We start from the raw sequence: 23,673 nt of genomic DNA, 5'->3' as shown, positions 1-23,673 counted from the left end.
CTGTGGCCACTTCCATACTATAGCAGAACTGAGTTGTTTTGACAAGGGCTGAAAATACTTACTATCTCATCTTTACAGAACATGCTTGCTAACATCAAATCAATGACCAATTATGTTAATGACTGATTTTGGTACAAACAATTATATTAATGATGAATTTTAGGGTGATGTGATACTAGAAAACAAAAATATGGAAGATAGGAGAGGTGATATTGGAGTTATTCTATCATCTTTGTATTGCTTGGGAAGAGTTAGGAATAATGCCAGGCATGTATGTTAAAAGTATAAGGATAAGACTTTTCATATACAATACAGCATTCATAGATTTCATATTGAAAGTTTAAAATAATTTCAAGTGACCCTTTAGGTTGATGATATAATAATTTGTCTCTCTCCCACCCTGTTAGCAACCATCAGGAGTCACTTAGCTGGCAGGTAGAGCTGGTGGGTTGGCAACCACTTCCTCTGCAAGTGGCATGATTGTTCCCTAGTCAACCTCACATAATACTAAGTGATAAAAACCTGTGTGGGTAAAAATAGCCCCCACAAGAAAGTCAACTGTTGGTGACACATGTAGAAAATATCTCCAAAATTTATTATTCTTAGCCATAAAACAGGAGTTTTAGAGGGCAAATTGTCTGCAATCTTAATATTTGTGAATTTTGAAAACTTAAAAAGTATATGCCCTTTATAAATGCAAACAAACTGCTTTATGTAACTGTAAAAAGTTCTGTACCCAATTGATTCAACAGTTTTTGCTTGTACAGAATATACTAAGGCAAAAATTTTGTGAATCAATGTTTGAACATTGTTATATTTATTGAAAATTATTGTTGTTACATTTAAATCATTTAGCATAAAGTAGATAAAAGCTAGTTAACCAAGTCTTACATTTTTCAACCAGTGATTTTAAGCTTTTATAAACAACCTAGTGTCATAAACTGGAATTTAATCCAAGGGAAATATTTGAGGCAACTTAATGTAATTTAACTTATGGAAATCATAATTGCATTGTGAATCATTCTGGAACTTCAGCTTTATATTTTTTATACACAATAAAACTCAGTAAAATAAACTGTTAACCATCTAATAGATAATTCTGAGTCTTTTAATGTACATTGTTCATTATTTTGTCCACAGGATTTTTCTATTTTTTACGTTGTCAGTTATATATCTTTCAGACAGTTAAAGATTCTATATTTTTTGTTGTTGGTATAATAATCCATCTGATGCAGACATTTTTAGAACTTCACAATATATAGCTCCACTGAATGGTGAGCTCCTCCAGGGAAAGAAATATTCCTTATTCATCTTTTTACCCTCATGATCTGACACATAGTGGGCACTTATTAAATGTTTATTGAATGTATCAGCTGGCAACATCTCATAACCCTTAATTCTTTCAGAACAAATTGTGGTTCTCTTCACAGGGCCCATGTATCTTCCTAGTCCTACTCTATTGTAAATATTTATCTCTTTTCTCTGTTTTTTCCATGTACATCTCAATTACAAATTAAAAAAAAAATCCTCTATGTGCTCCCAGTTGCTAGCACTGGTACCAGTTTCTGACACAGAGTAGTAGTAGATGCTTAGGAAAACATTTTTGAACTGAATGAATCTCTGGAAGTCTTCAAAATGGTGGGCTTCAAATTGAGAGAAGATGGAAGAATTCATCCTTTGTGATATTATCCCTCTCCTTTAATTCTTCTCAATATACCATGGGCTCCTTGATAGTAGGGTATAAGGCCTTGCCCTCCCTCTCTCCCCTGTACCCACTACCTATATGCTCAGATGTTGAACTGAATTGAACTCCCACCTCTAATCTTAGGTTTGACTTCATTATAGATTAACCTAGCCCAACCATTACAGTCAAATAGCTTCCTGGCTTGATTCAATAAATGCAATCAAATTCAAATCTTGAATGTCTGTAATAAATCTTAGAGTTTAAAGTGCCAGATTAGACTATTTTGCCTTAATTAGTTTAGCTTTATTTGATTTGAACATGGCCCATTAATTTAAATTAAATAAGCAATTCAAAGCCTGTGGACAATAAATTAGATAAATGTAAACGTCAGGAACTGCAATCCCCTGGCTAAACTTTACAAACAGTAAATATGTAAGACATCAGAACCAAATATTCCTTTTGATGATGATAACGAGCTGTTCTTGATTGAGACTAAAACTGAGACTTATTTTTTAAATCCTCAGACACTACAAACATCCGGCAACAAATTTTCTTATTTCTGTGCATGAAAGTTGCCTTATTTCAAGGACAGTTTTAGAAGTTATGACCAAATTGTTTGCATGTTATGCTATTTTTCAAGAGACAGTTTGTGACAATGGTTTAAGAATCTCTTTACCATCCCATACTAGACACTTTGTTTCTGGTGATCGTTTGTGGATGTTCATTACAAAGCTAATGACATTGCTTTCCTCCACCCACTAGAGTCTGCCAGAACTTAACCTCTATTACAGAAAACCTCCACAACTAGTAATTTGGATAAATGGTCAATGTAGTGGACAATAACAGCAAAACCTAAGAGTTATTTGAATCAGTTGAGAGGTTGTTTCACAGAGCTGATGGGTAAATCCAACAAAAAGAACTGATGCAACTAGTAAGAACCTACTGTTTAGCACAAAGAACTCCACTCAATACTCTGTAATGACCTATATGGGGAAAAAACTCTAAAAAAGAGGGGAGATATATCTATCATATATGTATGTATATATACATAGATATATATTTGATTCACTTTTCTGTACAGCAGAACCTAATACTACATTGTAAATCAAGCATAGGCCAATAAACAATTAATTTAAAAAAAGAACTGATGTTTTCTAATACTAAACAAGTATGTTTGTTTTTGACATATTTGCTCTAACTTTCTGTATTCTGAGGTAAGATTTCAGAAACACTACTCAGTAAGACATAGAGTTAGCTTGTGACAGTCACTTAGTCATGTCCAACTCTGTGTGACCCCATGGACTGTAGCCCACTAGGCTCCTCTGTACATGGGATTATCCAGGCAAGAATACTAGAATGAGTTGCTATTCCCTTCTCCATAGATGGCCAATAGGCACACAAAAAGATGCTCAACATCGCTAGTTATCAGAGAAATGCAAATCAAAACTACAATGAGGTATCATCTCAGAGCAGTCAGAATGTCCATCATTAAAAAGCTTACAAATCAATACAATACTGTAGAGTAATTAGCCTCTAATTAAAATAAATAATTTTTTTTTAAAAAGCTTACAAATAATGCTGGAGAGGATGTAGAGAAAAGGGAATCCTCCTACACTGTTGGTGGAACACTGTTGGTGTAAGTTGCTGCAGCTACTATGGAAAACAGTATGAAGGTTCCTTTCAAAACTATAAACAGAGTTACCATACGATCCAATGATCCCACTTTGGGGCGTATATCCGGAGAAAACTCTAGTTCGAAAAAATAAACACACCCCAACATTCGTAGAAGCACTATTTACATTAGCTAAGACATGGTAGCGACTTAAGTGTCCACTGACGGATAAATGGATACACAAGATGTGGTATATATATACTACTTAGCCTTTAAAAAATGAAATAATGCCATTTGCAGCTATGCAGACGGACCTAAAGATTTTCATACTAAATGAAGTAGGTCAGTCAAAGACAAATACTGTATGATATCACTTATATGTGGAATCTAAAATATGATACAAGTGAACTTACGTACAAAACAGAAATAGACCCACAGACATAGAAAACAAATTTATGGTAACCAGAAGGGATAGGGAGGGGGAAGAATAAATTAGGAATTTGGGATTAACATATACACACTACTATACAGAAAATAGATAAACAACGAGGTCCTACTCTATAGCCCAAGGAACTATATTTATATAATAACCTATAATGGAAGAGAATATGAAAATGAATATATATGTGTAATTGAATCACTTTGAGGTACATCAGAAACTAACACAACATTACAAATCAACTATGAAAGTGCAAGTGAAAGTGAAGTCGCTCACTCAGTAAGATATATAGATTGCCAGTGACAGACACTTAGTCGTGTCCGACTCTTTGCGACCCCATGGACTGTACCCTACCAGGCTCCTCTGTCCATGGGATTTTCCAGGCAATAGTACTGGAATGGACTGCCATTTCCTTCTCCAGGGGATCTTCCCGACCCAGGGATTGAACCCGGGTCTCCCACAAATCAACTATACTTCAATTTAAAAAAATACCATTCACTTCTTATATGATATTGAAATGAATGGTATTTTTTTTAATTGAAGCAAAACCAATACAATATTGTAAAGTAAAAAAAAATAAATAAATAAACTGAATTCCAGCATTTGATCCAGAAAAAAAAAAGAAAAAAAAATACCATTCAGGGTTAAGACAGCAAAATCTCATTTTTCAAAAGTTCATGCTCATTTGAGCTCTTCCATGGGCAAGAACATATACAGGCTTTACTCTACTACATAGATAGTTGTTCCCACTAGCTCTCTGATTGTTGCAGAGATTCTTTTGCCTGAGCAGCAGGTGCTAACTTGCAACACAGTAACCCATATTCAAAAGGTTCTAGTTTTAAATGTAGGGGGGAAATGTAGCCACAGAGAAGTCAATTTATGCTGCGAGTCCCTGGCAATATTAACACTTAAAATAACAGCTCTCTCCCCATCTGTGAATATTTTTGCCTAAGAATCTACTGTTGGTTTTCTCTTTCTTTCAAGAAAATAACCTGTGTTGAGACAGGCACTGTGTCCAAGTGACAAAATCAGTTTCTAGGATGCATGGTCATCATAATTAAATAGTACAGCTTGGACTTACTAGTGCACTATCAACCACTTAAAGCTGAAAATTGTTAACAAACCTATGTCCAGCTGAGATAGATATGTCTATCACAAATATGTCATATTTGTGAAATGTGTCATGAGTCTTGCCACGACTCTAGTGCAATTACATTTTAAGCACCAACAACTCCATAGCTCTTTAGGGACTCAGGGTGTACTCCCTTAAACATTAAACACATCTGACAGAAATATTTATATGAATGCTTCCATAACTAACTGCTAGCACTGACTGGAACATGGGGATCTGGGGCAACAGTGAGGAGAAGAATGCCTCAGTGAATATAGGATGGTTATTAGAAAACCAAGAGCTTGTATGAAAAGACGGATACGAAGAAACAAGAAAAGTTAGGGGCTTTATCAGCCAGGGTCCAAGCAGGAAGCAGATGGCACACTCTTCTTGGATAATGTGAGAAAGAATTAGCATAGGGACTATTTACAAAAGTATGGGAGGGTTTAATAAGAGCATCACAGAATTGTGAAATACCCCAGGGATAACAACAGGAGCTGTTACCAACCCTAGGTTTGAAGGGGTAAAGGAGAGAATGATGATTGGTACCAAGAAAGCATACAGAAATAGCTCAGACATATTGTGGGTTTGAATCGAAACCACTGCAATAAAGCAAATATCGCCATAATGTGAGTCGTGAATTTTTTTGGTTTCCCAGTGCATGTAAAAGTTTGGTTTATGCCATATTGTAGCCATAGCATTACGTCTTTACGTCTTAAAAAAAAAAAAAAAAGAGTACATACCTGTGTTAGGTAGGAAGTCAGGCCTGAGCAACTAGAGGCAGCTTAATTGAAAAAGATTCAAGCTGGTCTCTAAAACCCACTTCAGACACGCCCCAGTGGCCATGGGAAAGCTCACAGATATGCTACAAAATAACCACAGAGACTTTTCCACGTTTCCAACTCCAGCGCATGCGCCCTAGGCACACAGTGGATACAAACTAACCGCAGGGGCTTCTCCAACTCCCACACATGTGCTCTTAATACACAGCTGTGTCCTCAAAGGGTTCATAAATACCCTATACATATATACATCTGATTATAACAGACTGAATTCTGAAAAAGACATGTGCAATAGAGCCTGTTGTTATGTAACTTGCAACTGTCAATAAAAACTGTCAGTCCACGCCCACCTAGATGAATACGTAAAAGCCTTGTCTTGAAAACCCCTGTACCTCATCTTTCTGGTGCCAGTGCCTCTTTTGGTCTGGCCCACTCTCCCTTTTTGCCACAGGTAAGACCTCAGATTCTTCTTTGTGTCCTTACCAAGAGCTGAGGACCACAAGGGAGTGTCCCCTTCGACCCTCTCTATATCTGCTAACACCTGAATTAAACATATTTTCTTGCTTAAAAAAATGCTAACCATCATCTGAGTCTTCAGAGGGTTGTAATCTTTTACTGGAAGAGGCTCTTGCTTTGATATTGATGGCTGCTGACCAATCAGAGTGGTTGTTGCAGAAGTTTGGGGTGGCTGTGGCAATTTCTTAAAATAGGATAACAGTGAGGTTTGCTGTATTGACTGATTATTCTTTTCACAAAAGATTTCTCTGTAGTGTGCAACACTGTGTGATGCCATTTTACCCACAGGAGAACTTGTTTGAAAATCAGAGTCAATCCTCTCAAAACCTGCTGCTGCTTTATCAACTAAGTTTATGTAATATTTGAAATCCTTTGTTGTCATTTCAAAAAACTCTATAGCATCTTTATCAGGAGTAGTTATGACCTTAAAAAACCCCTTTCTTTGCTCAGTCTTAAGAAGCAACTTCTCATCCTTTAAAGTTTTATCATGAGATTGCAGCAATTCAGTCACATCTTCAGGCTCCACTTCTAATAGTTCTCTTGTTATTTCCACCGCATCTGTGTGACTCCTTCCACTGAAGTCTTGAACCCCACAGAGTCATCCATGTGGGTTGGAGTCAACTTCAAACTCATGTGGGCAGGAGGAGAAGGGGGCGACAGAGGATGAGATGGTTGGATGTCATCATCGAATCAATGGACATGAGTTTGAGCAAACTCCAGGAGATAGCGAAGGACAGGGAAGCCTGGTGTGCTGCAGTCTATGGGATCACAGAGTCGGACATCACTTAGCAACTGAACAACAACAACTCTAGCTATGAAAGTCTTACATGACATCTTCTTCCAATAGAAGGCTGTTTCATTTCATTGAAAATGTGTTGTTTAGTGTAGCCACTTTTGTTATCTTAACTAGATCTTCTGGATAACTTGCTGCAGCTTCTACATCAGCACTTGCTGCTTCACCTTATACTTTTATATTATGGAGAAAGCATCTTTCCTTAAACCTCATAAACCAACCTCAGCTAGATTTAAACTTTTCTTCTATAGCTTCCTCACCTCTCTCAGCCTTCATAGAACAGGAGAGAGTTAAGACCTTGTTTTGAATCAGGCTTTGGCTTAAGGGAATATTGTGGCTGCTTTGATCTTCTATCTAGATCAGTAAAACCTTCTCCACATTAGCAATAAGGCTGCTTCATATTCTTATCCTTTGTGTGTTTACTGGAGTAGCACTTTTAATTTCCTTCAAGAACTTCTTTGCATTAACAACTTGGCTAACTATTTAGCACAGACACCAAACTTTCGGCCTCCTGGCTTCTGATGTGCCCTTCTCACTAAGCTTAATCATTTCTAGGTTTTTGATCTAAAGTGAGAGACATGTGACTCAAGTTCACCATCTTATATGAGCATAGTTAGTGTACTCAAAACAATGACAAAAGTAACATCAAAGATCCCTGATCACAGATCACCATAACAAATACAATAATAATAAAAAGTTTGATATATTGTGACAATTACCAAAATGTGAACCAGAGACACAAAGTGAGTAAATGCTGTTGGAAAAACGGTGATGATAGACTTGCCGGAGGAAGGGTTGCCTCACACCTTCACTTTGTAAAAAATGTAGTATCTGCAAAGCACAATAAAGTGAAGCATGATAAAATGAGGTGTGCCTGTAGTAATATGGAGAGGGTCATGTGACAGGAGCTGTGGCCTTTCATAGAGGGACATTGTCATCCCACTGTTGGCCAGTAGTGAGGAAAGCAAGGGAATACACTCCAATATCACTTTCATCTTTTCTCCTACCTGTCATTGTCTCCCATTGGCCAAACCCAACAGGAAGTTGAAGGCAAGGGAGTTTATTGATGTAAGTCTACATAAGTCAGCCCCCCAGGGTAATAAGCAAGGTAGAAAAAGAATACTAAATTTTCCACTATATGGCTTCATGGAAAAAAAGTTACCTCATGCCTGCATGTCTCTCAAGGTGGATGTGATTATAAATAGGTTTACTGTGAAGAAGTGAACTAATTTATTTTAATTAATTGATGTAATTGAAGAACAATATAAGTACAATTACAATTTTATGGCATAATTTGCTCTGTACATTGGTTGCAGATTTTGATAAATAAAGTATGTGGCATAGCAGAGAACTTAGTATCAGAAGATCTGAGCTTTGGTTCTGACTCTGCAAACTGACATGCTCTGACATCTGATAAGGATTTTACTTCTCTGAGCTTAGTTTATATTGGGTTATCCAAAAAAGTTCATTCAGGTTTTTCCATAATATCTTACAGAAGAACCAACTCAATATATGAGTAAAATGGATAAGAATACTTGTTCTATTTGCTAATACCCCAAAGAGTAGTTGTATGGATCAGATGAAAATACACTAAAAAAATATATGAACCAGAATGTCTCTTCTAACACAAGTGTCTACTCTCCTAGCATTGCAAAATGGAGTTTAAAGATAAATGCTGGGCATGTAGAGAAAGAAGCTGACTTTTCGTTATTATTTTTTTTTAATACTGACAGATTTATCTCCTTCCACTCAGACAGGACTCTGCCAGCTTCCCACCAGATCTAATTAGGTTTTAAATGAGATTCAGGAAGACATAATAGCTTATTCTGATTGTTCTTTTTATATCATACAGTCTCTAAATATTCATTGTGCTCATATGATTAAGCTGTAAATCAGTGGGCTTTTTTGAATTTTTTATTTTGCCCCATATATTTGGCTCTTAACTTCGTATCAGTTTTTACTCTTTTCACATTGCCTTTACTCAATTTGCTTTGTTTGAAAAGCTCCTAATCATATTTCAACACCCCAAGTAAATATCCCCTCTTCAGAAAAGCTCTTCTTTACTCCCATGTAAGTAGATTTGTACCTTTTCTGTTTTGTATATATAGTGCTTGGAACATATCTCTGTTCTCAGAGGTATCATTTTCACTGTATTAGAATTATTTGCTTTTGTTTCTGTATTTCCCAGTAGACTGAGGGTCTTGAACATAGGGGCCATGCCCTATCTGGGGTTCTATTATATTTCCACCAACCAGCCTGGCACTTCATATGGGCTCAGTTCATTGGAACTCAAGTTCTGGGGATAGGTTTAAATAAATTAATAAAGAAATGCAGAAGCCTAGTTTAAGTGAAGTATCATTTCTACTCCTCAAATTAGTTAATCAGACTCAGACTGCTAATATTTGGGACAAAATACTCACTCTTTTCTTTTAGGCTAGAGCTTTAGCAGAAGATAAGACACTGACTTTGATGAACGTTCTCAAAAGGGTCTCAAACTAAGAGTAATCATAAATGTGTATGTCGAGGAAAAACTTGCCTGAGAAAGGAACTTGGAAAATTTTACCAAACTCTTCAAAGCTGCAGTCGTTTGAGTTGTTGTGGATAAGGTTTTGTTAGCGTTTTTTCAGTTAGTACCTGTTTTCCACTTTTCCTAATTCATTTTAGTTATCTATGAGTACTCGCTAGCAGACATATTGTAACAAGTGCCAGAGGTTTAAGAAAAAAAATTTATGGGAAGAAATAATTAGAATAGAAAATATTATATCTATTGACTCACTCCTTGCCTCCACCACTACCATACACAAAGACAGACAACTTAAGGGTAAACACACGTATAATCAGCATTCTGTGACACCTAGTTTGTTCTGTTGGCCTTTTTCTTAGCCAGAATTTGTGAGATTTGAAGATAAAAGCAGTGGCTCAAGAGGACGATTGCTCTGCCTCTGCGTTTATGAGATAGATGGACTGATGGACAGTAGTGGACGATTCTGAAAGTTCTATTTGTGATTATCTGATCTTAAGGGTTGGTGTAAAGAATGGGGAAGCATATTTGAGATTCTGTACATGAGTTTCCCTCTTTTGTAACAAATAAAGGGAAAACTGATGCTTAGATTTTATTAGTATGTTTTTTGAAGTGTCCTTTCAAAACACCTGAGGGTTCAAAAGATAACTTTGTACAGGTCAGCATGACCCAGTGAGGAACGTTTTGAGTTTTTAAAAAATTTTCTCCTTAAAGAAGACAATGTAGCTGAACCCTCACTCTCCTTTGTCTGTAATTTAAGAGGCAATACATCAATGAATCATAAGTGCTTCTCTCCACTTCTAGAGAGTTCCAGGCTTGGGGGAGAAAGACTAGTGGAAAGCTGGCTCTACTGCAATAGGCAGAAATTGTAAAAAGTATTACAAACATCAATGCCCTGAGCATCAACTCTACTACACACTAATGCTCCCTGGAAAAGACCAAAAAATGAGGAACAGGGGCTATCAGGGTACTAATGCAGCTGAGCCATGGTTTAATAGGAGCCATTGACATTGTCCACCAGGAGCAAAATTCATCTGTATGGTGGCATGTGCCCAAACCATAAGAGTGTTCCATACTTCAGCCAAAGGATAATGAATGAGAGATGGAAATATTGAATAGTTTGTCTTATATCTTTCCATTTTCATCAGTCCTTTCAATAAAGCTTCTTTTTAAATGCCCAATTTTGAAGTGTGCTTAATTTCATTCAACTATACAGTTGTGTTAGGGAGAAGTGAAATAGAATGTAAATTATTGAAACTAGCTCACAGAAATCATTCTATAATGTACACATCTCCCTCTTCTGTTTAATCCACATTCTGACTTTTGAAAAGAAAGCAGGCAGATCTGATTTTCAAGGGCACAAATGCTTATAATAGTTTCATTTGCTATAGCATTCTGCCAGCTCATCCTTTATTTCTTCAAATTTAAATTCTTCAAAAAGTCTTAATTTCTTCAAAGGCCATGACTCTTTCATAGCTGGTATAGTGTAACAGTCCTGGGTTAAAGCAGAATAACTGAATCTTAGTCCTAACTCCACCTTCTGACTGCGTGGCTTTGGACAAGTCATTTCATCTAATAATGTCTCAGTTTAGCCATCAAAAAAATGGTTATATTACCATCCTGCTTACCACACAGAGTGAAATGCATCATACATTATGAATGTGAAGAGTATTCCATCTGCAAAGAGATACACAAATGTAAGGAACCATGCCCCTCTTCCTGTGGGATAGCAGGGAGCAGCACAACCATTTCCTGACCAAGAACTGTCTAGGGACAGAAAGCAAAATGAATGACTGAATCATAGAGCCAGTCCTAACCCTCAGAGAACAAGCCTATGTGTTTAAATACTGCATGCACAAGCCTAATATATCTACAGATGTGTCTAAAACAAAACTCGTATAATCAGAAAAATTGAGAGTGAGAAGTCACCTGAAAGATCTAGTTCTCACTCTATTTGATGGATGGAGAAGCTGAGGTTTTCTTCTCAACTAAAACAGGGTTTTCTTTCTCACTTCCAAATATATCTCTTGGTCAGGTTTCATCTTGACTCTCTCTTCCAATCAGTTAATTGCCAAAACCTACCTTCGCAATGGCTAGCTATTTCTTTCCATTCATCCTCTTTCAGCTATCTTCCCTGGTGGCTCAGATGGTAAAGCGTCTGCCTACAATGCGGGAGACCCAGGTTTGATCCCTGGGTTGGGAAGATACTCTGGAGAAGGAAATGGCAACCCACTCTGGTACTTTTGCCTGGAGAATCCCATGGATGGAGGAGCGTTGTAGGCTACAGTCCATGGGATCACCAAGAGTCGGACACGACTGAGCGACTTTACTTTCACTTTTCACTTTCACTTTCATCCTCTTTCAGGAGCTAACAATACTTCGTGCCTGTTCTCGTCTAGTAACCTCCTAGTTTATGGGGTCACAAAGAGTCGAAGATGACTGAGTGACTTTACTTTTCACTTTCACTTTCCTCCCCAGTTTATTTTCATGTTACCAGGGAAATGTTCCTAAATGATTAGTTTTATCATGTTGCTTCACATGATAAAATACTTCACAAAGTATTTTAAATGGGCTCCCTGGGGCTGTGAGATACACATTAAAGTCCTTAGTCTAACTTGTAAGATTCCCCACAATGTCTCTGATACTCCTAGTATTTTCCCTACTGTTCTACACGAATCCCATTGGCCCTGGAAAACTGGAATCCTTTACTATTCCTCCAAATGCCTCCCTACAATACACAGGTCTTTTTTTGCTACTAGGATCCAGTCATCCTCTTCTGGTGTATGTGTGCTACATCGTTTCAGTTTTGTCTGACTCTTTGTCATCCCATGAACTGCAGCCCGTCAGGCTCCTCTGTCCATGGGATTCTCCAGGCAAAAATACTGGAATGGGTTGCCATGTCCTCCTCCAGGGGATCTTCCTGACCCAGGGATTGAGCCAGCGTCTCTTACACCTCCTGCATTGGCAGGCAAGTTCTTTACCACTAATGCTACCTGGGAAGCCCATTCCTCTTCCAGTAGCCAATCAATCTTTTTCTGGGGAACAATCGAACCCCTATTGAATAGAAGATTGGTAGACCATCAGACAAGGTATTCAAAGTGGGAATGTGGCTCTAATTGGCCCAAACTCTTTCTGTCTGGAGTTTTCACTCAGAATAAAGTTATATAAGTACTAAACACAAAGAGTGGGCCTGATTCATCCAAAAAGTGATCCCTGAGATACTGTTAATTAGATCGTACTCCCTAGGATTCTTTGCCCTCTATCCTTTTGAAAGTTTGGTTCCACAGCACTTCCTTAACTTTTCTAAGCTATATCACATCCTTCCAAGAAATGTTCTCTTTTGCACATTTTGTCAGGACAAGTTGCTCTTATTATCAAGAGTTCAGCTGAGCTTGGAGAGACAGCTGAGCTGCTAGATGCTGGAGTAGCCCATTAAAGCCATGAGCCCCCAAATGAAAGCATTCAGCCTTTCATCACTCTCTGTGATAGTATGAGCAAGAGGCTATAATCGAAGCAAGTACTGATGCCCCCATTCCATTTTTCCCCATGGAAACCATGCACCCACAGAGGGTCAGGTGACCCTCACATGTGAGGGTCATCTTACTGTGGAGGGAGTCTTGAACAAAAGGGCTCTGACATTTTTTACAGACCCTGAGGTGATGCAGGAGAGAGGTATGGAGAAGAGCTCAGAGTGGAGAAGTCTTGGGTAGTAAGTCAGAGTGGGGAAATGTCTTTAATATTTTCCCCTCGTCTCCTGATAAGGAGGCATGGGCAAGAGCTCCTGAAGAGGACTTCTGTCCAAGGCCTGAGATAAAGGGACCTAGGAATGAAAGTACAGGGTTAGAAACGCAAACACGTGAAGTGGGTGACTGGCCAGAGGGATCTGTCATTGAGTGCTGCTCCCCTCAGAGGCTGTGGTGTTGTGACTGAGCCCTGAGTCTAGCGTGGGGAGGGAAGCTTTACCCCATGAAGCCAGGGAAAGCTTTGTAACTGCCTATGGCTGGGCCTGAAAACTCACACAAACTCTCTTTTACTCAGTGCCTTTCTTTCCTCCCCAGTTACTCTTCCTATCTAAGGCTACCCAACTCCAAGGCAAGGTTCATTTTACTTACTTGAAGCCTTGTAGATCAGTTCAGTCCGTATTCGATCGTTTCTTCCTCTAAAGCCTCATGTCATCTATTTGGGGGTAATTCTCTTGAAAAGATACTAACAGGTATGACCTTCATGAAAGCTATAAATTACTTATTTTTTATTTCTTGCCTCCTCACCTCAGATGGCACTATCTTTAGGTAAAGAGTTATTTTTACCTTTCACGTGTCTGTAATTCTTAACTAACTTATGTGTGTAGTAAACGATTCATACAATTAATTGCATGCATGTAGTCTGTAGTGTGTGATTGGAAAGGCACATGTCCTAAAATCTCCCCCAAGTGATTCTTGATGTGACTATTATATTAAGAAAATTGTATCTACTATCTCCAAGCATAACACAGTATCAGCGATTGCTTTTCCCATTATCCATTAGCACTCATCTTAAGGAAAGATTTCTTCTGTATGTCAGCCAGAGGTCTAAAGGAGAGTAGCATTTATTAAATAAGCACCATGTGCCAGAAGGATGCAGACATTTTCCAATACTTATTGATTCCTTACAGGAATCCTGAAACAGGCATTTTGTCCATTTTAAAAAAGATAATATTGGGGCACAGAAAGTGATTTAATTTTCCTATGATTCCCCCAGTTCTTAAGTGACAGAGATTGCATTAAACCCAAGTCCATTTATAATATCAACTCTATTATATTTTCCAAGAAAAATACCTAAAGATACCATTAATGCCATAAAGAGGCATCACAGTGTGATAGGACATGGATGATTGCCAAAGATCACCCCATAAAAAAGTTCCTTCTACAAAATTATTAGATTGAAATAAATTAAAGAAAAGCTAAGTAAATGGAATGATGTCCCATGTTCATTGGAAGACTTAATATTGTTAAGATGCCAACAATCCTCAAATTGATCTACAGGTTCAATACAATGCCTATCAAAATCCAGCCTGCTTTTTTTTTTTTTTTTTTGGCAAAGATTAACAAGTTGATCTTCAATTTCATATAGAAATGTAAGGGACCCAGAATAGGCAAAACAATCTGTGAAAGACTTACTACACTGCCCCAGCAATAAATATACTGCACTACTGGCCTAAAGGTAGACATATAAATCAATGTAATAGAATTAAGAATCTATAAATAAACCCATACATCTATGAGTAATTGAGTTTTTCTATTTCAGAGCTCTTTATTTTGTTCTGTTGGTCTGCCTGTTTGTTTTGCATCAGTATCAGGCTGTCTTAATGACTAAAATTCACCTTATCACATTAATAAATTCAGGAAGCAAAATACATCAATGTGCCAAAGAGGCATCTGACAATATCCAGCAGGCATTGTTAATAAAATAAAAACTAAATAGGGACTGAAGGAAACAAGTGAACCACACAATGTGTGTTTATTTCAAACATGGAGCAAACATTACACTAAGTGATTTCCACTAAATTGGGGAAAATAACTAGATGCTTGTTATCACCACTAATCCTAAATCTTGTTCTGGAAATTATAGTCTATTAAAATAAGAATAACAAAATAATCATTATAAATATTCAGGACAAATAATATCTCTTTGTAATTGATATAACTGCCTAAACAAATATAGTAAAAAATAAATTTTAAAGGTTATTGGGTAATAAAGAAAGCCATGATTATGAGCAATTTATTTTTGACAATGGTGCCAAGATCATCTAATGGGAAAATAATAGTCTTTTCGACAGATGGTGCTGGGACAACTGGATACCCACATACAATAGACTGTAATTGGACATCTACCTTGCACCATATTAAAAAATGAACTCAAAATGGATCAATGACCTAAATGTAACAGCTAAAACCATAAAACCTTTAAAAGAAAACATAGGAATAAATCATATGATCTTGGATAAGGCAACAACAACAGTTTCTTAGACATAACATAAGCATATCTTAGATACGACATGAGCACAGGCAACTAAAGAAAAAAAACAGATAAGCTGGATTTGACCGAAAAATTTTAAACTTGTGTGCCAATAGATATCTTCAAGAAAGTGAAAAGTAACCCATAGAATGGGATAAAATGTTTGCAAATTATGTCCCATAAAAGACTTATTTTCAGAATATAAGAACTCATAAAACGACAAATTTTAAAAATTGAGTCTTAAACATTTTTCCTTTTAGAAAATATACATATGCCCAATAGTCACACAGAAAGATGCTCAATATCATTATTCAACCAGAAAATGCAAATCAAAGCCATAATGAGATACCTCTTCATACCCATCGGGATATCTATAATCAAAAAGACAAATAACAGTAAGTGTTGGCAAGGCTGTGGAGAAATTGAAAACCTCAAACACTGCTCAGGGGGATGTAAAATGGTATAGCTACTTTGGAAAACAGCCTGGCAATTCTTCAAAAGTTTAAATATATGGGAATCATGTGACCCAGGGATTTTACTCCTAGGCTCAGCAGCTAAGGAATCCACCTGCAATGCAGGAGACACAGAAGATCCCTGGATTTGATCCTTGGATCAGAAAGATCCCCTGGAGGAGGAAATGGCAACCCACTCCAGTATTCTCCCCCTGAAAAATCGCATGGACAGACAGGATCCTGACAAGCTATAGTTCACAGGGTTGCAAAGAGTCAGACATGACTGAGCAAGTAAGCACGTATATATCCAAGTGTAATGAAAACATACGTCCATGCAAAAACTTGTATATGAGCACTTATAGCAGCACAATTCATAAAAGCCTAAACGTGGGAATAACCTAAATGTTCATAACATTTACATTAAATAAAACTTGATATATCTATACAGTTAAATATTATGAACCAATAAAATGGAATGTTACTGATATATGCTTCAACATAGATAAACTTTAAAAACATTATGATAAATTAAATAAGTAGATACAGAAAGCCACTTTTATGAGATGTTTAGAACAAGCAAATGTATAGAAACAGAAAGTAGGTTAGTGGTTTCCAGGGTCTGAGAGTAGAAGAGGAGAATGAGGATTGACAGCTTTAGGGGTGATGAAAAAGTTCTAAAACTGGATGATGGTGATGGTTGCACAGCACTATGAATATACTAAACCCACTGAATTCTCTATGTTATACTACTGAATCTTATAATATGAATTATACTTCAATCAGACTGTTAAAAATTAAGTTATTTGCATTGGTCTTCTATAAGGGGATAGCAATTTTCTAGATTTTTTTAACCTTTCAGTTTTTGCCCTCCCCTCAATTTGGCCCAATCTCATTTGTACATTTTATAGCTCCATATCTGTTCCTGGTTCTTAATGTAGCCTAAAACGAAAAGAGGTCAATTTCTCCAATTTCACTGGTCCTGAGGGAAGATGGGTCACAGATCGACAGACATCTGTGTGCCTATCTAAATAAGCTTAGTCATTCCCACTTCCCTTACACATAGATGGCATAGTTTTGAAAGGCAGGATAAAGTCCTAGCTAACACACTTCTAATCTCAAAAAGAATAGCTAGAATTCTTTAAACCAAGTGACACAGCTAGATTTTTCTACTCACTGAAAGTTACTTGAGTATATTACTTATATTTCAATCAGAAAGAACATTTCATCATTTTGGCAAACATTTTTTTGCAGTTAATGTGTTACTTTTCTCCTGAAATGCAATGACAATGCTCAGTACTTTCTCTACTATTTTGGAAAAGCCCCATGTATGCAGTGGAATGTAATTAATTATACTGACTAGCAACCAACAAAGGAATGTCAAAATTTGCATATCTAAAACTCAGAAATATCTGTAAGCTGCACCTCTCTGTCTCTCAACTTCACATAATAGGTTTAGAATGGATAAAAGAAAGGGTTTGACATAACACAATTTTTAAATTTTTTACATAATTTTGAAGGTTACACTCCATTTACAGTTTTACAAAGTATTGGCTATTCTCTCCATGCTGTACAATACATCCTTGTAGCCTATCTTACTCCCAGTTGATTGTGCCTCCCACTACCCTACCTCTATATTGCTCCTATCTCCCTTTCAACTGGTAACCACTAGTTTGTTCTCTATATCTGTGAGTCAGCTTTTTCTTTGTGCTATATTCACTATTTTGTTGTATTTTTTAGATTTCACTTATAAATGATATCCTATAGCATTTGTCTTTCTCCATCTGACTTATTTCACTTAGCGTAATGCTAAGTCTATCCATATTGTGATAAGTAGCAAAATTGCATTCTTTTTTATGGCTGAGTAGTATTCCATTGTGAATATCTATTACATTTAAACACTTAGGTTGCTTCCATATCTTGGCTATTGCAAATACGTTGTTATGAACACTGAGGTACATGCATCTTTTGATTTGGTATTTTGTTTTGGATATATACCTAGGAGTGGAATTCCTGGGTCATATGATCTATTTTTGGTTTTTTGAGGAATCTCCATACTGTTTTCCACAGTGGCTGTACCAATTTACATTCCCACCAACAGTGTACGTGGACTCCTGTTTCTCTATAACCTTCCAACATTTGTTATTTGTATTCTTTTTGATGATAGTCATTCTGACAGGTGTGAGGTGATATCTCATTATATGAGGCCAGCATCACCCTAATACCAAAACCAGAAAAAGATATCACACAAATAAATTATAGGCGAATATCATTGATGAACATTAACGTAAAAATCCTCAAAAAACACTAGCAAACCAAATCCAACAATACATTAAAATAATCATGCACCGTGATCAAGTGGAATTTTTCCCAGGGATGCAAGGATTTTTCAATATTCACAAATCAATGTGTTACAAACTTATTAACAAATTGACAAGTAAAAGTCATATGATCATGTCAATAGATGTAGAAAAAGCTTTTGATAAAATCAATTTATGATTAAAAACTCTCCAGAAATTGGGCATAGAGGAACATACCTCAACATAATAAAGGCCATATATGACAAACCTACATCATACTAACATAGCTAACATCATACTCAACTTAGTGAAAAGTTGAAAGCATTTCCTCTAAGATGAGGAACAGGACAAGGATACTCACTCTCACCACTTTTACTCAACATAGTTTTAGAAGTCCTAGCCACAGCAGTCAGAGAAGAAAAAGAAATAAAAGGAATCCAAATTGGAAAGGAAGAAGTAAAACTGTCACTGTTAGCAGAGGATATGACCCTATACATGGAAAATCCTAAAGATAACACTTTAAACTTGTATTATCTGGGTATTATTTCTTCCTATTTTACAGATGAACAAATTGAAGTACAGAAACAGAAAGGGATTTGTTGAAGGTCATATATGACAACTACGGGTTCTGATTCTAGGTCTTCCTGACTCCAACACCTGTCTTCCAATCTGCTGTAGTACATAGCCTCCCAACTAAGTGAAGTTAATTTCATAATCAGAAAACTAACTATATATTTTTATTAATAAGTTGTAGATATCTCTATTTAATGGAAAGACTAAAACATTTATTTTGTCACTGGATTTGAAAGCATACTGAAAAAGGAAATCGTTTCCTAACTCTAGCAAGAATGGCATGAATTTGAGATAAAATCCAAATGTTATCACTATGGTAATCTTCAAAGGCTCCGAGTTGGCTTACTTTTCTTACTATATAAACCAGAGTTCACTTACCCATATGATATGTACATGTTGGAGGGTTGCTGATTATCTCTGCTTCTGTTTAAATGAGGGCTTTACTATGCATGCATGAATGCTAAGTCGTTTCAGTCGTGTCTGACTCTTTGTGATGCTGTGAACTGTAGCCCGCCAGGCTCCTCTGTCCATGGGATTTTTCTAGGCAAGAACACTGGAGTGGGTTGCCCTGCCCTCCTCCAAGGGATCTTCCAGACCCAGGGATTGAACTCAGATCTCTTATGTCTCCTGAATTTGTCTCTTATGTTTCTTGCATTTGCAGATGGGCTCTTTACCACTAGCATCACCTGGGAAGCCTGGTCTTCACCATTGCTATTGCTAAGTCACTTCAGTCGTGTCTGACTCTGTGTGACCCCATAGACGGCAGCCCACCAGGCTTCCCCATCCCTGGGATTCTCCAGGCAAGAGCACTGGAGTGGGTTGCCATTTCCTTCTCCAATGCATGAAAGTGAAAACTGAAAGTGAAGTCGCTCAGTCATGTTCGACCCTCAGCGACCCCATGGACTGCAGCCTTCCAGGCTCCTCCATCCATGGGATTTTCCAGGCAAGAGTACTGGAGTGGGGTGCCATTGCCTTCTCCGGGTCTTCACCATAGTCTTGTGCAATTAGGATTTGCACTATCAGCTTATACTTGTCTTTTCTCCTTTCACTTGTTGTTTCTTTGACTATTGATAAGTTATGAAATATTCATTTATGTTTGTACTCTTTAAGACAAATTGTTTCAACTAAAAAAAGGATTAAAATGTGCAAGGGCATAGAGTAGTATCAATATATGTATGAGCATATTAATAAAATATATGAGGATATATTAATAAAATCAATGATGATCAAATGAACATGCTTAACACTTCAATGAAAGAAAAAGAATAAATTGAATGCCTTTAGTGAATATTTCTGTTATATCCAGTAGTCTTAAGTCAACATAGGCTAAATCGTGGTATCCAGGAAGAGCATTTCCAGAAACATACTACCTATTGGAGACATTATTAAGTATCAACAAGGTGAAATAATTTAAAGAAGAAATGCCCAAAGATTAAGACCCAAACTATATGTCCTTATTTACTCCAACTCTATGTCAGAGAGCCACCTCTCTGCCCTCTGCTGCTGCTGCTGCTGCTGCTAAGTCGCTTCAGTCGTGTCTGACTCTGTGCGACCCCAGAGACGGCAGCCCACCAGGCTCCCCCATCCCTGGGATTCTCCAGGCAAGAACACTGGAGTGGGTTGCCATTTCCTTCTCCAATGCATGAAAGTGAAAAGTCAAAGTGAAGTTGCTCAGTCGTGTCTGACTCCTAGAGACCCCTTGGACTGCAGCCAACCAGGCTCCTGCATCCATGGGATTTTCCAGGCAAGAGTACTGGAGTGGGGTGCCATTGCTCTGGCCTCTGGTGGTCCTGTATTTCAATTCAAGCACCTGCACTACATAGGAGCAGAGCGAGAATAACCTTTCCCTACAGGGGACTCTGTTGTTGACTACACCAATTGTGGTCAATGAGAATTCACTAATAGCAGCCAATGCTCTCATTGATGCAACCCAATTTATATTTGATTTTATGCACTGGGAGGCTGGGGTTCATTCATTTATTGAAAAATTTACTTATTGTGTTTATTCTGTGCTTGGCACATATAAAAGCATTGGAGATACAATCACAGATAATGCATAGATTATACCATCATGGAGTTTCAATTTTGGTGAATAACATAACTTCCCCTTATTTATGATCCATTTTTATGCCAAAATTGATCTTAGACACTTTATATACATAACTTCATTAAGTCTTTACAACATTAAAGGGTAGATATTATTCCCTGCCTGCTAAAAAACAAGTAAACTTAGGCATGGAGAGATTAAATTAATAAATAGGAGAGAAGTGAGGTGAACCCGAATAGTTTGTCTCCACAGATAAATTTTCACACAATCTTATAAGACCATATAGAAACCTGTATCTAAAAAGTCTACTTTGACCTTGTGATTAAGCAGTCACTCATGGTATGTCTAAAAATGCTTGTATATTTCTGTCCATAAACATATGTACTAGTCTTGTTGTTTGCATTGAAATTTAGCAATCAAAATAGAGAAGACATTCATTTTCTTCTTTCTTCTCCTATCCTGTGCCACAAAAAAACAAGAAGCGATCGGTAATTTTTATTTTCTTTGATGCTGAATGTTTGCTACTGATCTAATGCAGCTTTTATGTTCAAAATATTAAGAACCTGGACACTCTAATATAAAACTTCAGGGAAATGAGAAACTAGTAGATTATCACTGAAAATATAGTCTTACCATCTTCCTAAACATCTGGATATTTTGCATTCATTTCCTTTTCATTTTTGAAAACCAACGTTTTGCTCTTCTAAAACTTAAATTTCCTGTCTCCTCTAAAATGAAGTTTTTATGGATGAATCTCAGTTATGCTAAATATAGCATTATGAAAGGGCCACCATTTGCACTTCATCAATTATCAGTTATTTTTAAGATTGGTTGCTTATTTGTTATTCAATATGCCTCACATTTTCCTGCACATTAATGAACTGAGATATTACTATGTAGGTTTTTCACTTATTGGCTGATTTTGAACAGTGTTCAGGGGAGAGGGGAAAAAAGAAAAGTCAAAGAAGGAGTTTTAACAAGCTCTTCTCTCTCTTTATAAACCTGATTAAACTGCTGATGTTGGAATAAAAGGACAGGAAAAGTCTCCAGGAAGCCCAGTTAGCAGTTAAGCAAGATCATTGCTTATTTTTCATAAGAATGTTCTGAGACGTCCTATTCTAGCACATGAAAGAACCCCTTTGGCTTTCCTCTCTTTGATCAGGTCTAGGAGTTTTATAACTCTATAGCAACCACACTTCAACTTCTTTCCACCAGGCTTACCTCTTCTTCTCTGGCCTATTTTCTCCACTTTTGTAGGTCAGTACTTAACCCATCAAAAAGAACTATTCCAGCCCTTTGCCTTTTAATAAAGAGGGGATAGGTATTTCATGTGCTTCCTCTCAATTCCTTCTGTGTCACCATACATTTGAAGAAGCCAAGTATAGTATCCTTGATTGTGGGTTAATCATGAAATGTACAATATATTGATTTTGGTTTTATCATTTTTCCAACATAGAAAAAGGAGCAATAAAATTGTATTTCATTTTTCTTACTAACGTAATTTCATATTTATAAGGTTTGATCAAAACATCTATTTAAAACTCAATTTAAATTTGTCTCTAAAATAAGATACCTGAAAACATTTCTACCGTGTTACTCAATATAGTAAGAAGCAAGGGGACTGATTTTGTAGATGCTAAATTAAAACCCAGGAATGGTTTCGAATGAGACACAAGTTTGTGCATGGGTTGATGAAAAAAAATAAGAGGTCAAGGAATAATGAAATGAATGGATCATTTAAAGCAGAACAGTGAGAAAGATATCAACATTTCCCTATTTGTCTTTTTCCAGATATTACACTAAATATTGCAACAACTTAGGCACTATGTTAATAATCTGTTTACTTGTCTGTTTTCCTCACTAGATAGTAATTTTCTCTAAGGAGTGCACTTTAAGCTCTGTATCCACAGTACACAGTATAGTGTGTGTGTGTGTGTATCACATAATAAAGGTTCAATAAATATTACTTGTATGAAAAACTAGAAAGCTCATTAATGTGAAGGGAAATGGGAGGCATAATGAAAAACAAGTAACCAATCTTGCAAATAACTGCTAGTTGATGAAGTATTAAACAGCAGCACAAATGATGGCCCTTTCATGATGCTGTATTTAGTATAACAACACTGATTCCTTACCATCACTCTACTAATTCAGTCCTTGTAATTATATAAAGTGATTATAAGTATATTAGAAGCAGACCCCAGAATTACACCCCATGTCTCTGCCCAAAAGCATGGTGACTGCAAGCAGACACCAGTTAGGAAGTCAGTTCAATATGGCTTCCAAACAGGAGGGAGTAACGGGTACCAGATAAGCCTCCCCACCATAAGCAACAATAAAACAGGATAAAATACAAAAAGCAACAGTTTTCAGACTTTTGCATAGAGAGAAGGCACCAGGAGTCTAAGTCAAGAGTAGTCCATGAGTTCTAGACTGACCTGAGCAAGTACTGGTTGAGTGTACAGAGTGCTTACTAGAGAGCAGCTGCTATGAGTTGAGAAGAGAACAGAGATATTAGAGGTTGGTTGGCATTGGGAACACAGGAAGTCTGATCTAGCCAGAGTAGAGGCAGACCTTGGAGACACTACATATTCAGTTCCAGACCACCACGGTAAAATGGATATCACAGTAAAGCAAGTTAGATGAATATTTGGGTTTCACAGTTCACATAAAAGTTATGCTTATAGTCTATTAAGTGTGCAATAGTATTACGTCTATCAGATAATGTACATACCTTAAAGATACTTTATTGGTAAAAATGCTAACCATCATTTGACAATGCAGTTACCACAAATCTTCAATTTGTTAAAAAACAAACAAACTGTATCTGTGAAGTGCAACAAAATGAGGCA

General features: G+C 37.0%; 1 protein-coding gene across 1 annotated transcript in view; it reads right to left on the bottom strand.

The window, feature by feature from the left end:
- Positions 1-5,710, bottom strand: part of LOC133243139 (putative MAGE domain-containing protein MAGEA13P) — an 83,905-nt gene extending 78,195 nt beyond the window's left edge. Inside the window, exon 1 of the mRNA XM_061409669.1 lies at positions 5,590-5,710. The gene's annotated coding sequence lies outside the window, so the exon portion shown is untranslated. The remainder of the gene's footprint in view (positions 1-5,589) is intronic.
- Positions 5,711-23,673: the final 17,963 nt, after the last annotated feature.

Source organism: Bos javanicus, chromosome X (genome assembly GCF_032452875.1).
Source record: "Bos javanicus breed banteng chromosome X, ARS-OSU_banteng_1.0, whole genome shotgun sequence".
Lineage (NCBI taxonomy): Eukaryota > Metazoa > Chordata > Mammalia > Artiodactyla > Bovidae > Bos > Bos javanicus.
This window is presented reverse-complemented; position numbering and strand designations above follow the sequence as displayed.